The sequence below is a fragment of the Opisthocomus hoazin genome, chromosome 3 (assembly GCF_030867145.1).
Source record: "Opisthocomus hoazin isolate bOpiHoa1 chromosome 3, bOpiHoa1.hap1, whole genome shotgun sequence".
Lineage (NCBI taxonomy): Eukaryota > Metazoa > Chordata > Aves > Opisthocomiformes > Opisthocomidae > Opisthocomus > Opisthocomus hoazin.
The window spans coordinates 50,929,597-50,944,818 of record NC_134416.1 but is presented as its reverse complement, the minus strand read 5'-3'; positions in this window follow the sequence as shown (position 1 = coordinate 50,944,818).

The following is a 15,222-nucleotide window of genomic DNA, read 5'->3' as shown; positions in this document are numbered from 1 at the left end:
CACACTCCGCTCTCGACCGATCACGGCTGGTGTAAAAAGCCTGTTACTGGGCTCCCACAACATGCAGAACAAGGGCTTGAGCTGTGGATGTTGGCTCCTCAGGTCAGCTGCCCTGTTCCTTTCCTTCATGCAAGTGTGGGTCTCTGCGGGTACCCCGTGGCTGCCCACCTACCAAAGACCCAGGCTTAGGTGAATATTGTCTTCTCTGCTCCTCCTTTTCTGGGCTCCAGAGTAGCTGTACAGCTGGACCCAGCAGAGTATGTGCACATCATATTTCGAGCTGTATGCATGACTCATTCCCCGCTGCTGAGTCTATCGGCAGTCACAGTGTGGGCTTAAAAGTAAAATAAAACAACCCCAACATTCAAGTCAGGCTTGGAGTAAAAAAAAAAAAAAAAGAAAGGTAGGTTATTATTCTAGCTACTTATCTGTCTTCCTTCAAGAATCTCAGCCTTGCAGAAAATCTTCTAGGCATGCCACCTAATATCTATGCTAAGCAGTATACACAGCCTCGTATTTCTGATACAGGCAACCTAGAGCAATTTCATTGCTATTTGCATCCCACGGATCAGCTCGCTCAGTCTAGCTTTTGCACAAGTAGCAAATAACTGCCTCACGGTGTCTAACAGCCTAGCTGGCACTGCGCTGTCTCGGTGCAAAAAAGGGGCTGATCCCAGCCCCCTGCTAAGCGTGGCAGGGGTCTCGTACCACCCACGCCAGGCAGACACAGCTCCAGGGTGTGGGGCAGGAGCCATGACCTGTCATTTTTTTTAGGCGTAGATAAGAACAGAGAAGTGGGATTTCTCCTTTCTGTTTTTTTCACAGCTCTACTTTTCAACTGTTATTAGAGCTCAGTTTATAGAGCTAAGACACAGATGCCACACGCCAGTTAAAGAACCTTTGATTCTCATAAATGGGATCTTAATTCTCCAGTCTGCTTGGACGGCATTTTCAAGCTCTCTTCAAGTGCCGGTAGTACAGAGATTCGTGTCTCAAAAGGAGAAGATAACCACCAAATAAATTGCATTTTCTGAACTGTCATGCAGTCAATAGCTGTTTCTTAAATTGAGACCTGTTGCTTAGAGACTTTTGTAGTATTTGATCCAGTAATGGCAAAATATCTGTATTTTTCTCAGATTATGCTATGAAATTATGAAGAAATTAAATATATGGTGGTCTCATTTTCCCACTTCTTTCATATATTCCAGTTTATTACAAAAGACAGCTCTAAAGTCAAGTTTTAATTATTCATTTTGTGCAAAAAGATTATGAAATCTTTGCAGCAGACAGATTCCATGTGGCTGATCTCCTTGTCCTCTCCCCTTTCTGAGCATCAACAGAGTGAAGTAGGGGGGGAAAAAAGACCACAGCAATTCAGACTGATCACCCCTCCTGCTCCCAAAGTAATTATTTTCTGGGGTGCATGTGGATCAGTCTCCTTTGTATTAAACTTCTTAAAAAAAGCCATCACCATAGTCACCTTTTTCTATTTTGTCATGGAATGTTTTTTTCCTCCCCTCCCCCCCCCGAGTCAAAGTTCGTTACTCTACAACATGTACACTATAACTGGTATCATCAAGCTCGCAGGCAGGTTTCCATGCCAGTTTTCATTTTCATTTCTTCACGAATTCTAAACTTCTTCCACCTGAGATGAAACAGTCCATGCTTGATCTCTGCCTTTGACTTCACCTACTGTGAAAACCAAATAGTGTCAAAGAAGTTTAACTTGAATGTCTGGAACCTGAAAGAACAAAAATCAAACCTCCTTGTTTCCCATGGTTGCAATGCTTAATCATAACAGTACATAAACATGATTGCTCTTCCACTGCAATACTCACGGGAAAAAGAGAGTGTGTGCTTTTTATCAGATTTTAATCTTATCTCTAAACTATTTGGTGGAACTTTTTGATTAACTTCTTTATGATAGCATTTCTGCCTAGCAGTTACTAATATGTAACTAGAACCATCTTGTTCTGCTAGAGCTCCGTGTATGTGCATTTGCCCTTTATTTTTTTTTTAAACACCATCTGCATCCATGCAGTCTATACTACAAAAAGCCAGATCAAATCTTGTCAGCAGCACGTCTCCCTCTTCATCTGTGATTGCTTTTTTTATTTCCATACTTCTCATCATGCTATGAACACTTGGGTTTGGAGGCAGCTTTCACTCATGTAAATGATGTTTGCTCATTCAGAACAGAGTATTATGAATTACATAAAATAACACTGTGACTTCAGTTTGGTTTGTTATGTAAGCTATTAGTTTACTAAGTTTGGTACTTATTAAGTTATTTAATAAACTTTAGTTTATGAACTGTGGTAGGAGTCTCTGTTGTGGCTTAGAAGAGTCAGGTTTTGTTCTGGCTGCTGCTGTCATGCTTTCATCACTAGAAAAGATTCATAAGGGTAAGATGAAAGTAAGAGAGAAACAGAAAATGAAAGTATGTATCATCTCAGTTGGTTAAGGAACAACCTCTGCAGGCACTCAGGACAACTGCATGTGTGCCTTGGCTGAAACAATAATGATTGCGCTTAAGCCTTAGCATGTGGGATTGGGAAGAATGGAAAAAGAAACGCCACTAGGATAAGAAAATATAACTTTCCTTAAGGTAAAAAAAGCTCTAAGAAATTGAGGGAGTGAACACCTGCCATGGGCCACTGCATGATAGTCTACAAGTCGTGGCTCCCAAGCAGATGCTCCTTTGCAACATGAAGCTTGAACAATTCCTCCTGCACAGCAGCCCACCCATTTGCTCTGCTCTTCATAGGCTCCCACCTCACAGCAAGATCAGTCGCTGCTACTTGTGTCCTTTGGGCACCTCTCAGACTTGCAAGGGCAGTGAGACCTCCTGCTGCCCCCGGCTGCAGCGCTGCAGAGCCTCTCGGGGCAGCTGTCCCTCAGGGGCTCTGGGAGACTGGCAGCAGGGTGACACGCTGGCACAAGGATCGCACAAAACACGCTTTGTCACGGGAAGTCCGAAGAAAAACTTGAAAGTGTAACCCCTTCCCTGGCCTCTGCCAGGGACAAAGCCGGTGGTGGTATCCTGTGGTGCCAGCTTTGCTGTTCCCATGGAGAGCTCGTTCCCTGCATAGGCTGCTGCTGGGGAGCAATAAATAAGAGTGGTTCTTGCCTTGGACAATTTGTTGGAGGAACTGGTGGAGACCAATGCTGTTTCACAGAGCCACTGAAGACTAGATAATTATAAATATAAATATTTATAAATATAAATATTTGCCCTCCTCCCTTGGAAGACAAGTCTCCATCCCGCACCCAGTCCCCCTTGCCAGGAAAAGCTGGGACTGCCCCATGCCAGTACTCTGCCCCACGATGGCTTTCCTGGCTGGGTCCCCATGTGGTCACACGGTGGGAGCGACTGCATAGCCGCTTGGTTGACATCAAACCTCCCTTCTGGTCACATCCCTGTCTCTGAAAAACCTGCAGAGCATGGCTGGCAACAACCTTCCCCTCAAGAGTGAATCTTGAGCTTTGGAACAAATTTCAGTTTCTGAGAAACACAAATAGCCACACATGCATCCATTTGGAATGTGGTCCCACCAACCTCAAAGGTATTTCTGAAATGAAATACAAAGAAAGGAGGAACAGAGGTCTATTTCGCTTTTTCCCCCCAGGGGTTTATTTCCCTTTTTTCCCCTGGGGTTCAAACGAGCAAGCTACTCCACCCTTTGTGCTAGCAAAGTTATAGAAATGCTTTTCATTTACGCCATAATCATCCTGGAGTGCCAGATTAGGTGGTGCCACTTGCTTTCCTAAGGGCAAGTTATCTTGGCTTCTGCTTGCCTTGGCCTATACCCCTGTTGCAGAACCCACTTTGCAGGCATGGCAGATCACTCTCAGACTGGCCATGGTTGGGCTTACTTGCATATTTGCTTTCTGTCCGCTTTCCCGCAGCATCTCAGCAATCCGGTGGGCTAGGACGGGGTGGGCAAAAAATGTTTGGTTTTTTTCCATTCCACAAATATTCTTCAGCTACAAAACACCCATTTCTTATTAGATGGCATCAAGACCATTTCAAGGCATTGTTACCAAAAAAACCCAGAGGGTGGGGTGCAGGAGCTCAGGTGCATGGGTGCTTGCTGGTGCACAGCCGGGTGTGCAGAGTGCAGCTGGGCGTGCAGGGCCCTTGGCACGACAGGAGGGTTTTAGAGCTCGAAAGATAGAAAGGTTGATATGTTTGGAAACGCAAGGCTGAGCATCAGTTTCTTACTCAGCAGTTACAGCTGCTGTCAACTGCCTTCCTGGCAAACCCCTGCTGATGGTGGAGGTGGTTTGGGGAATATTTTGCAATACGAAGATCACCTCTTACAGGGGAAAGCAGAGCACTTTGCCATCTTTCAGCTATAGGGCCAAAGTCTTTTGCACGCTGATTTTAGAGCACTGGAAAAAATGAAACAGCCTAATAATCCATGGAGAAATCCTGACCTTTCTTTACTGCCATTTCATTCAGCACGATAAATATGTGCTGAAAAACTTGTATCCATGAGAGCATGACTTCCCTCTGTTTCTTAAACAGGAGCGCAATGAGCCTCCTCTCCTTCCCCATTGCTTTTGGCTTTTGTCACAAGGGGTGCTGAAAGTATTTGAAACTTAAGAAGCTACTGGTGAAGTTAGAACATTTTTTGCACATCCCTCCCAAGAGTCACTATGTAAGATGTAGCCATGCGCTCCTAAGGATCTAGATCATCCCAGATGGAGCCACACATTAGCAGGACTACCCTTGCCAAATGTCTTTTCCCAGCTTCAGCAGGGCTTATTTGTCATTAAACCTCAAACTTCAGTAATGTTTAACAACATGGCAACCCCATGCAAATACACAGGTGTGCTGTACAAAACTTCTACGGAAGGGGAATTGCTGTGGGTCCCAGCAGCCAGAGCCCTGACTCCTCTCCGTGGATGTGTAAGAGAAACGAGGGCAGGAGGAGCATCATGGTCACCCTCTTCAGACCCAGGGACTGCAGGGCACAGGCCCAGACCTTGGAGCTGGGCGTTAGGGATAGCCATTAAATATTTGCTGAGGATGTCAGGGCCTAAGTGCTCCAGTAAACCTGAATTTTGTACTTTCAAGATCTGGCATGGATAAACTTTAATGACATAAATGTTCTTGTACTTCCAAAGTATTTTTACAATTAATTGCCCAAATACTGCTGGGAAATGGGAAATCAGTTTCCTCAATTTATTGGAAAGACTGTTAAATCAGGACTATTAGGAGGCTTAAGTAAGAGCACAGAGAAAACTGCTGTCAGGTCAGATTGAGAAAAGGCAACCCACCAGTACCTCTTTGTTGGTCTGACGTTTTGCTGCCCCAATGGCGCCATTTAGTCCAGCAGTCACAAGCAGGGACACGGCACTGGGTGGGAGCAAACCCATGACCTCCGGCAGCGCTGCTCTGCCACCGCCACAGTCATTGCCCAGACACTTCTTCCCCCACGGTCCCCCAAACCTGACAGCCATCGGCTTCGTCACTGCTGGCAGACAGACCTCAACAGCTGGATGAAGGTGATGGGAACAGCAGAGCCAGGAGTCCCTGCTGATGGGTCGGAGGATGCTAACCCTGATATTGCTAACTCCAGGGGAGCCTGGGGCTGTGGTCTCAAAAAACAGAGTTTGCCAGGCAGCTAAAGAGTGGTTACACACAGCTTTTATAAACTACCACTCAATTTTCATAATAAGTATTTTTACTCGGTGTTCCTAAGCTCCTTCCCTGTAAAAGGAGGAAGATACCTTTGGCAGTGTATGTTGTGAGTATGTTGAGATGGACATTGAGAAGTGGCAAAGTTTTTCCTCTTTTAATGAAGTAATGTACTTCATAAAGTAAAGAAGATCAAAACTTCGGAAGTTTAAAACATTCACTTCAACGTTATAAGTACCTCAAAACATCATCAGTACATCTTTTTTCCTAAGCTTACAGCCTTTTATGTCATATGTTATTAAAAAACACAGCTTCCATATAAATGTCATGAAGTGTAATGTTCAACTTCAATTTAACAGGAGAAAATTGTGAGCAAATCAAATCAACATCTCTCATTATTCCAGGTACAGGAGCCTGCCATGCTCGACCCACATCTCCAAAAGCACAGGTTCAGGCAATTGAAAGAAGACAAAGCATTAGAGAGACACGTGCTTGAGCCTTCAGGTTCCCAAAGTTGAAGGATATTAGTAAGAAGTCCTCCACATTTTAGAATTTATGTTTATTTTTCCATCATTTCCCCTCTAGAATGATCCTGAGTCTTAGGAAATCTGGAAATCTTGCACCACTGATTAGCTACAAAATTGCTTTAGGTAGTTGTAAGGTGACACCAGCAGTCTTGGTGTATAAAAAGGACTGCAGTTTCTCATTTCAGCCAAGGAAAGGAAAGGGAAAGGGAGAGGGAGAGGGAAAGGGAGAGGGAGAGGGAGAGGGAGAGGGAGAGGGAAAGGGAGAGGGAGAGGGAGAGGGAGAGGGAGAGGGAGAGGGAGAGGGAGAGGGAGAGGGAGAGGGAAGGGAAGGGAAGGGAAGGGAGAGGGAAGGGAAGGGAAGGGAAGGGAAGGGAAGGGAAGGGAAGGGAAGGGAAGGAAAGGAAAGGAAAGGAAAGGAAAGGAAAGGAAAGGAAAGGAAAGGAAAGGAAAGGAAAGGAAAGGAAAGGAAAGGAAAGGAAAGGAAAGGAAAGGAAAGGAAAGGAAAGGAAAGGAAAGGAAAGGAAAGGAAAGGAAAGGAAAGGAAAGGAAAGGAAAGGAAAGGAAAGGAAAGGAAAGGAAAGGAAAGGAAAGGAAAGGGAAGACAGAAGTGAAGAGAAGCTGGCATTGAGGTCAAGAGTGTACATTTTTATAAATATAAATTTGTGTTTATGTCTATAAATATACATATATATATAAAGGAACCACATAACACCCCTCCAGACATTACTGCAATATAGGTAGGTACTAAAGCCATCCTCAGAAAACCTGCTGTTTCAATAAATCAGATAGAAATGCTCAAACTATACTTTCCTTATTAGAGCTCTTGCTTCAGAATCCTCCCAGCATAAATCTTTTTTTCTTTTTTAAAATTTAAGATCTCATTCAAATTTCAAAGAAGTATGCCTATTTCCAAATAGCTTTGCCTTTTATTAAGAGACCAGCTTTTGGCTTTCTTTAAGCTTTAATAGACATTCCTTTGGATTGCAAAGCCCAGCAGATCCATTAGCATTTAGTGCCGTTATACAACTGCTTTGAATTTTCGTGGTTCCACATGTGTTATATTTGGATACACAGCAAGATAATTCAGGTGCTGGGCAAGCGCTTTGGACAAGGAGTTGTTGGATAACAGATCCCATCTGTACTGACCTGGCTAAAATGCCAGCAGTGTGGTGTGGATGAAGCGTTGTTTCAGTACTGCCAATAAGTCAGTGTACAAGTTGTCCTCTGTGGGAGAGAAAGAACATACTCAAACAGACAGATTTGAAAAGGATTATTGCTTTAGGTGAACCTATTTTTAAAGCAGGTTATCAAATATTTGATTGAAGCTCTGTAGAGAAATAAAGAGCTTAATTCATGCAAGGAAGCTGACACCTCTGCCAGGAGCTGTTATGCAGCAGGTTAGTGTTCTCAGGCTAATGTAACCTAATCACGGGTACTGAAAACAAAGCATTTAGAAATTAAGTCACAACTGAACAGCCACCGTGCCTACAAGTGACAGAAGTAGAATAGTTCCATCAACTTGAGCGATAAACTGAAGCCCATTCGTGAAATCAGTGGGTGTCTTGCCCGAATGAGCAGTGCAGGATTAGACTCGATTGCGCATCATGCTGGCACTAGTCAGAAACGTAGAACAGATGTCAAGTAAATAGGGAAGTGTGGGACAAAACAGAAATAATTGTAAAAATGTGCCCAAGGATAAAATAAATTGATCCTAAGACACTAACAAACATTCTTGTATAAGACGAAATGAGTCTTTGTACTGGGTTGGCTTTTATTTTCTTGCTAATATTGCATAACAGAACTACACTGGCATGATAGGAGGGGGGATAATAAAATAACTTATCAATGCACTATTAACTCTACATGCTCTTACCTAATAATAAGATATTGATGTCTCCTTTAATGCGTGTCCCATTGTTGAGAACTTTCTCATTACCCCGCAGTAGCATACACAAAATGGCTTTTTTAATATACTCATGGCCATGAACGTTTGGTGCTAAAGACTTGCTTAAATGGTCAAAGATATCCTATTTAAGAAACAGCAAACACTTACATTGCACATTACCAACATTAGAGTGGAATCTCATTATCCATTAGCCAGTATTAGTGCAATTTATAACTTACTTTAGTTTGAGCTTTGCAGAATTTCTTGATCTTTGCCACATCATCAGCTGAGAATGTGGGTGCTATTTCTTTGCTCATCAGTTTGATATTATTAGCCAGCATTATTGTCCTGGGTATTTTCCTCCAGATGTAGAGAAATGTCATGAGATTAACTATTAAATAGATGAACTATTAAATATATGCTGGACCATTGTTTTTGTGACACAAAAAGCTGCTTAGGAAAGAGAAAGTGCAAGTAGAATCAGATTCAAAGAAATTATTAGATTTATCCATTTTATTACAGCTTAGCGAGCAAAATCCACACTAAAAGAGGACTTAATGGAGTTCCAGCATGACAATTGAAAAGAACTGGAACTGCGTTGTATAGCTTTATAGCACTGGGGATTTAATTTCTTCCTTGCCCCACAATACAAATGGGTGGGCTATCTGCACGGCCTGGAGCAGGAGACATCTCCTCAAAGAACGTACTCTGGCGTTAGGGCTACCTTAGAAGGAAAGAGAGAGGACATCTCAGTTTTGGCTTTGTTTTTGAAAGGCCTGCCAGACACTCCGGCTTTTTCTAAACACCGATCAGACAAGCCCTGCAAAACCCCACAGGGTGAGAAGAAGCAACCATCTCAGAAGCCTGACTTCTGAGGCAGAAAGTGGAGAACCACCACCTTAACCTCTGCTTTATGAACCTAACAACTCTTTGGCAGCTCGCAGGCTTGGTAGGGAAGTGCTGTCGAGACAGCTGACGCTTCAGAAGGGCCATGAGAAAACACTTCGGGGAGGGCAGAGCGCAACCAGTGTCAGCCATCTAAAGAAGCGAACTCAGCCCAAGACCTGCGTGGGAGCCACGCGAGAGCCCCTCAGTGCACTCTGTGTCCCCTGGGTGAGAGAACTCGGCTGGACACCAAATCAAAACCTGACCCCGTTCCAGCTCGGGCTGTGCCTGGAGGCTCCTGACAAGCCCCTGTGTTCCCTGGGTCCCTCTCGGCCGAGCTGCGGATCCACCGCCGCCGCCCAGCATGAGGGCTCATGGCGGAGCAGGGAGGCAGCTCGGGGGGCGTTCAGCTGTCACGGCGGAGGATCCCGGGCCCGGTAACAGGAGGACACTCAGCAAGAGGAGATGGAGGTAGGTGGGGACAGCTGTTGTCGGCTCCACAAGCAGCATGGCAGGTGTCCCCGCCGGACGCCGGGAACCGCAGGCCGCGACCACCACGGGCAAGCCCTACTTCTGACTCTAAAAAAATGGAATCTTTCCGAAGGGATCCTTAGGGAGAAGCTACCAAGTTTTTTTTTCAATCAGCACAGAAGGAAATTACAATAGAATTCATGGCACTTGCAACCCGTCCCTCCAATTCGAGGCCGCGCGGGTCCCCCGCGGGCCCCGGCAGGCGGCCAGCCCCGCAGCCATGCCCGAGCTCAGGGCCGGCCGGCGGTGTCGCGGGGAGCGGGCGCCACTCCAAGGCGCCTCGCTGCCGGGAGATTGTCGCAACCGCGTGTTCCTCCTGCGCGCTGCCCAAATGACACTAATTTGCCTGTAAATACCTTTCACGTGATATTTGTAATCTTGTAAGCAGAACCGCTGGCTCTCGGGATACGCGATATTTGGATATTCCCGCACCGAGGAGGAGGATGGATGGTAACCCCAGCAGCTACAGTCACACAAGACAGTGAGAAAGGGAGTGTGCAATGGCACCTAAGCTGCCTGTGTTACTGTCCCAGAGCCTGCTTGGCTACCCTCAGCTGCAGCAAACGCCTTGAGGCAGATGAGGACACCGGGACCTACAGGACACCTGCCTGGCGATGCCCGCTCTGCTCCGACTGAGGGGTGACGGCTCCCACCACAGCCGCGTGTGCGGGACCAGCCCAGGCAGCGGGCACCCAGCGAGACCAGTGCCACCGGCAGAGCAGGGGGAAAATGCTCGATTAATACTTGCCATTAATACTTACCGATTAAGAAAACCCAACAACAGTGCACATTGCCTGTTATATGGCTGAGAGACAAAACACAGACCAAGCTACAAAAAAGCTTAAATCCAAAATAATTACGTTTCATCACAATTCCTTCCACGCATCCCAGGCTACCAAGGAAGCGAGCTGCCAGCACCCGGGGAGAGACATGATTTGCTCCACAGCTCCCTTCAATCCCAGCGCGAAAATTTGCAAATGTTTGAAACAGGGTACAACTAAATCTTTTAATGCTCTCTGAAAAGCAATCAGCTCACCGAACGCATCATTCAGCAGCCTCCAATATAAAATAATTAAACCATGAAAAGCTGCTGCAGTAATCTTACTTTAAAATCCTAAATTCCTTTACATTTTGAGGATCTGATGGCGTTGACTCCAGTCAGACACACACACACAGGGCAGAGACCGCGGGAGCTGAACACACCTCTTCAACTCCTTGAGCACAGGCAGCTTAACTTTATGAAGATTTCTTGTTGCAGCAAAACCATCCAGGAGATACAGCTAAATCCAAATCCATTTCGTTTCCAGCCAAATTATATTTTGATGCAGGTCACTAGAAGCTAATCTTTCATCTCTGTTTTTCATACATGAAAACAAAAAAAAAGAATTTCAGATTAAGCAGCGTTTATGGTACTAAACAGAATTAAATCAAATGGAAAATTGCATAAAGAAACTCACCTAAAACAACCAAATTAAAAAGCCCTTTACCTGTGTGAATGTAATCTTTTATTTTCTCAGAAAAGGAGAAAACCTTATTATTAAGCAAACTTAAAAGGGAGCCTGGCTTATCCTTTTCCCATTTCCCTGCTCTTGAACTGTCAGTCTGTCTTCATGAACAGATTTTGCTTCCTGTCTGTCAGGTAAGTTCACTTGCTTGTTCTCCCATGCTGGAAAAACTCGTGTTTTCGGTGTTGCAGAAGCACTAAAGCTGTACAAGAAGCAGCAGACAAGTAGCAGATGATTTTCTATTCATGTATTTTTTGTTAGCTACATGCAGATATACACAGCCACACAGGTGCATACACACACCTGCCTTCAGCAACAGAACACAGCTTTAGCAAAAAACCAAGCTAATCAGAGGCTAGCCTGCTTTTAACAACCTTTTATTATGCTCTGACTTTTAAAGAGCTCCCATCTGAAATAGTTTATGGTAAGTATTAAAAATGAAGGAACAGCAAAGCCTTCTAGAAAACACCTATTTATTATTATCTGAAATATTTCAGCATAACTGAAGGAATTGTAGTCCTTTTTTCCCACAAAAAACTCCAAGTCTCCCATTACGTCAATTAAAAATGCATTTATGAACTTGGCTTATGGCAAAATGCAGAGCAATAGGCAGCGGCTGCTATGGAGAATGGCTCTCTGGGAAGAATTTTTCTGATATATAGAACACAGGCGTAAGATGCTCAGTAATGCCTTGGGTCAAACTACCTTAGTTTTTTGGTTGGAATCCCCTCTGGCTTCTAAAAATCCTATTTCATTTCAAGGAGAATTTTGTCTGAAAAATAAATGCAGAAACCCATGCAGTAAGGTTGATTTCACACAGAACTTGAGAAATGCTGAAGTTTGGAGTTCAAGACAATTTTTACTTTGTTCCTTGGTATTTGGGCACATTTTCCTTTAGATCCCCATGAACGAGTGGGAGCAAACTGCATCCCTTGAGAACTGGGAGGGGTTTTTTTACCCAGTCAGAAACAGACATCCCCCAATTCAAGGTGCCTCACAGGTTATTGCACGAATCTCAAGCTCTGTGAGTACCAACACAAAGTTGTAATACCTCGGAAAAGCATTCAAGAACAAAAATACCACAGGCAGAGCCACATATGGTTTACAAACACAACACGCTGATAGCGTTTTAGTGGTGGCGCTGGGGTCTTTAAATGCATCTGTTCCTAACATCTTGACTTTTGCTTAGCACCTCTGAATAAAATCGAACTGAAGTTGCAGGTAAAAATTTGCATTTTAGCATGAAACTCTGAAACTTCTTAGTGAGACACTGACTTTTAAATACAAAACACCATTTCTGTCTCTGAAAGGTCCTGCGATGTAAACCATTGGAGATGGGGAAAGCAGGCCCAAGAAATACCCCGGTGTATCCTGTTCCCACTCCCTTGCTATGCTCTTCGCTCGGGGCTGCTGCGAGGGAGCGATACCGGGCTGCAACCCTGGGCTGAGCCGCTGTGGCTCGGCTTACGCTGGCTCTTTTTCTGTCTGTTGGTCCTTTGTGTTTGGAGATGAAAGGTACAGTGTGACAGAGAGGCCTCTCCCCTTTCCTTTAGAAACTGCCTTCTCATCTCTGGTTTTCCACAGTTCAGACGTAAGACTTTGAAAAAGATTTCAAAGCTGCATCTTGTATATGGAAATTCATGGCTCCAGGCAGGTTCTTGATCAGCCCTGAGATTTCAGTCTTAACAGTAAGAACCTGCAGCCTAAATATAACTCCTTTTACTTGTGCTTTGCCCTTCTCTGTTTTTTTTTGTTTAAAGCCATCAATAGGAATAAGCTGATACCAATTTTCATGGATCATCTAAATAGTTTTACTTTAGGTAGCTATTATTTCTATTTTCTTGTAAAAACACTGGGTTAAGGAAATATGAACACAAGCCATTTGGATAAGCTACAAAAATCAAATTCCAGCTGCTAACTATCAAATACAAGTGATGTTATACATGCTTAGGAAACTGAACTCTGTACAACTAGGCAGTAGCTGAAGGTGCCTCAGTAGGCACCGGAGTGGCAAAATAACCCAACCACTTTCAGGGCAGAAGGAGCAGAAATATCATGCCATACGCTGGCCTTGGGGAGGGGTTCATTTTACATGTGATGAACTGGGGAAGAAGAATGAAAGAAACTCCGTCAACTGAAAGCTTCGTGGTCTCCAAAACAGCTCTCACTGCTCAACAGCAGTAGGGCATTTTATAAATGTTAGCTACGTGCTTTTATACGTAGGTATCACCCTACCTGATTCCTTCAAGGTTTGCAGGCATGGTGGAAGCCAAGACCAGGTTTAGCTGCAATGGAAGGTCAGAGGTTAAAGCTTTTGGAGGAAGAGGGGTGCAGACAGCAGGAGCAGGGCAGGAAACTGGTGGGCTGATTTGCCTGGACATACAAGTAGGGATCTGTGTGGGACCGGAGGCAGCCACCCACCCCCTGCAACACCTCTCCCTCAGCTCCCGTCACCCATGGCAAGAGGCACCCAGTTGCTCTCTGGAGGCCAAAAAGTAGCAGAGGACGGTGACAAAATCAAAGGATATGCTGGGCTGGGCTTGTAGGGGAAACCTGGATTTGTACTGTTTGTTGCTTTTTTAATTAGTGGGCTTTTTATCCTTGGCCTCCCAACACTCCTGCTGGAGGCTCAGTTTCCACGTCCAAGTTTTTAGCATTGCACAAGAAGCTTGGATTGAATTCTGTACAGCAAAATGTGAACACTGGAGACCCCGTGAAACGACACTTTCTTTTTTTTAGTAAACCAGCTGCAGCAGAGAAGAATCAAAAGAAGAAACAATATGTGCCCTTACTGTTTTTTTTTTAAGTCAGGAAGGGAGGGTTGTTGGAATGCTTACTAGCTAGGTAAGAGAATATCACTGCCTTTTGTTACAGGAAGCAGAAGACAATGGTTGAGAAATCAATCGTAAGGCAAGAGTAACCACAGACCTATGAGGGACAGGTGTAGCCAGAGGGCTGTTCCCATCTCTACTGCAGTTTCACTGATTTGTTAGTAAAAGGAGAAATCTCAGGGCCACGGAAATGTTCAGAAGCCTGGAACACCTCACCAACGAAGAAAGGCTTGGAGAGAGTTGGGGTTGTTCAGCCTGGGGAAGAAAAGGATCCAGGGAGACCTTATAGCAGTCTTCTAGTACTTAATGGGAGCTTATACGAAGTACGGAGAGCGGCATTTTACTGAGGTGTGTAGTGACAGGAAAAGGGGCAATGGTTTTAAACTGAAAGAGGGTAGATTAGATATAAGGAAGAAATTCTTTACTCTGAGGGTTGTGAGACACTGGAACAGGTTGCCCAGAGAAGTTGTGGATGCCCTGTCCCTGGAAGTGTTCAAGGCCAGGTTGGATGGAGCTCTGAGAAACCTGGTCTAGTGAAGGATGTTCCTGCCCATGGGAGGGGGTTGGACTAGGTGATTTAAAGATCCCTTCCAACCGAAACCATTTTATGGTTCTATGAAATACTAATCCAGATTTTCCAGTCTTTCTGAAGGATAAAAATTCCTATTGTCTTCAAGAGGACACTGGAGGGCTGGTTATCAGGACAGCCTGTGCTTCTTTCTTCAGGAGCAAAGGCTGTCTAGGACTGCATTTAGGGTAGTTTCTAGCTGTCATACATTTCTCCTACTTGCAGAGCTGCAGTTAAATAAAAAAGTTTAGCCAAGATATATGCAGTTCTTCAGGGCTCTACCAGACCTTCTGTCAGTTCTTACGGTGTCGACCCACTAAAGCTTCCGCCTGCTTTCTGTTTGCTTTAATCCATTGGAAACCCAGCCCTGGAGACCTGCTCACTGACCCCTATATTCATTAAGAATAACTCCTGATACTGTATAATGGAATAGCTGCAGCGCAATTAAAACAGCACCTTCTTGTGACAGGGCTTTTATGGGATTGGCAGAGAGTCCTAACGAGGTCCCTGAGCCCATCTGTCACCATCGCAGCCCCTACAGCTGGTTCCATCTTTCAGCGGCTGCGTGCCAGTCTGATGCTGTGTGGCACACCCAAGTGCTACACCAGCCACTGCCACACAGAGCAAGAGGACACGTCCCTCTGCTTCCTTGCCAGCTCCTTAGACTTGGCACCTTAAATATGCTGTCTCCTTCCTCCCTATTTTCTTTGCTTTTATTCTTCTTCCTCCTACCCCAGGCTCCCTGTGAGGAATGGTTTTCATTTAATCCAAGCGTATTTGCACCAGATTCCTTTTGTCCCGCCCAGGAGTCAAGGGCATTTTGAAGTCTTGCTGAGCAACAAA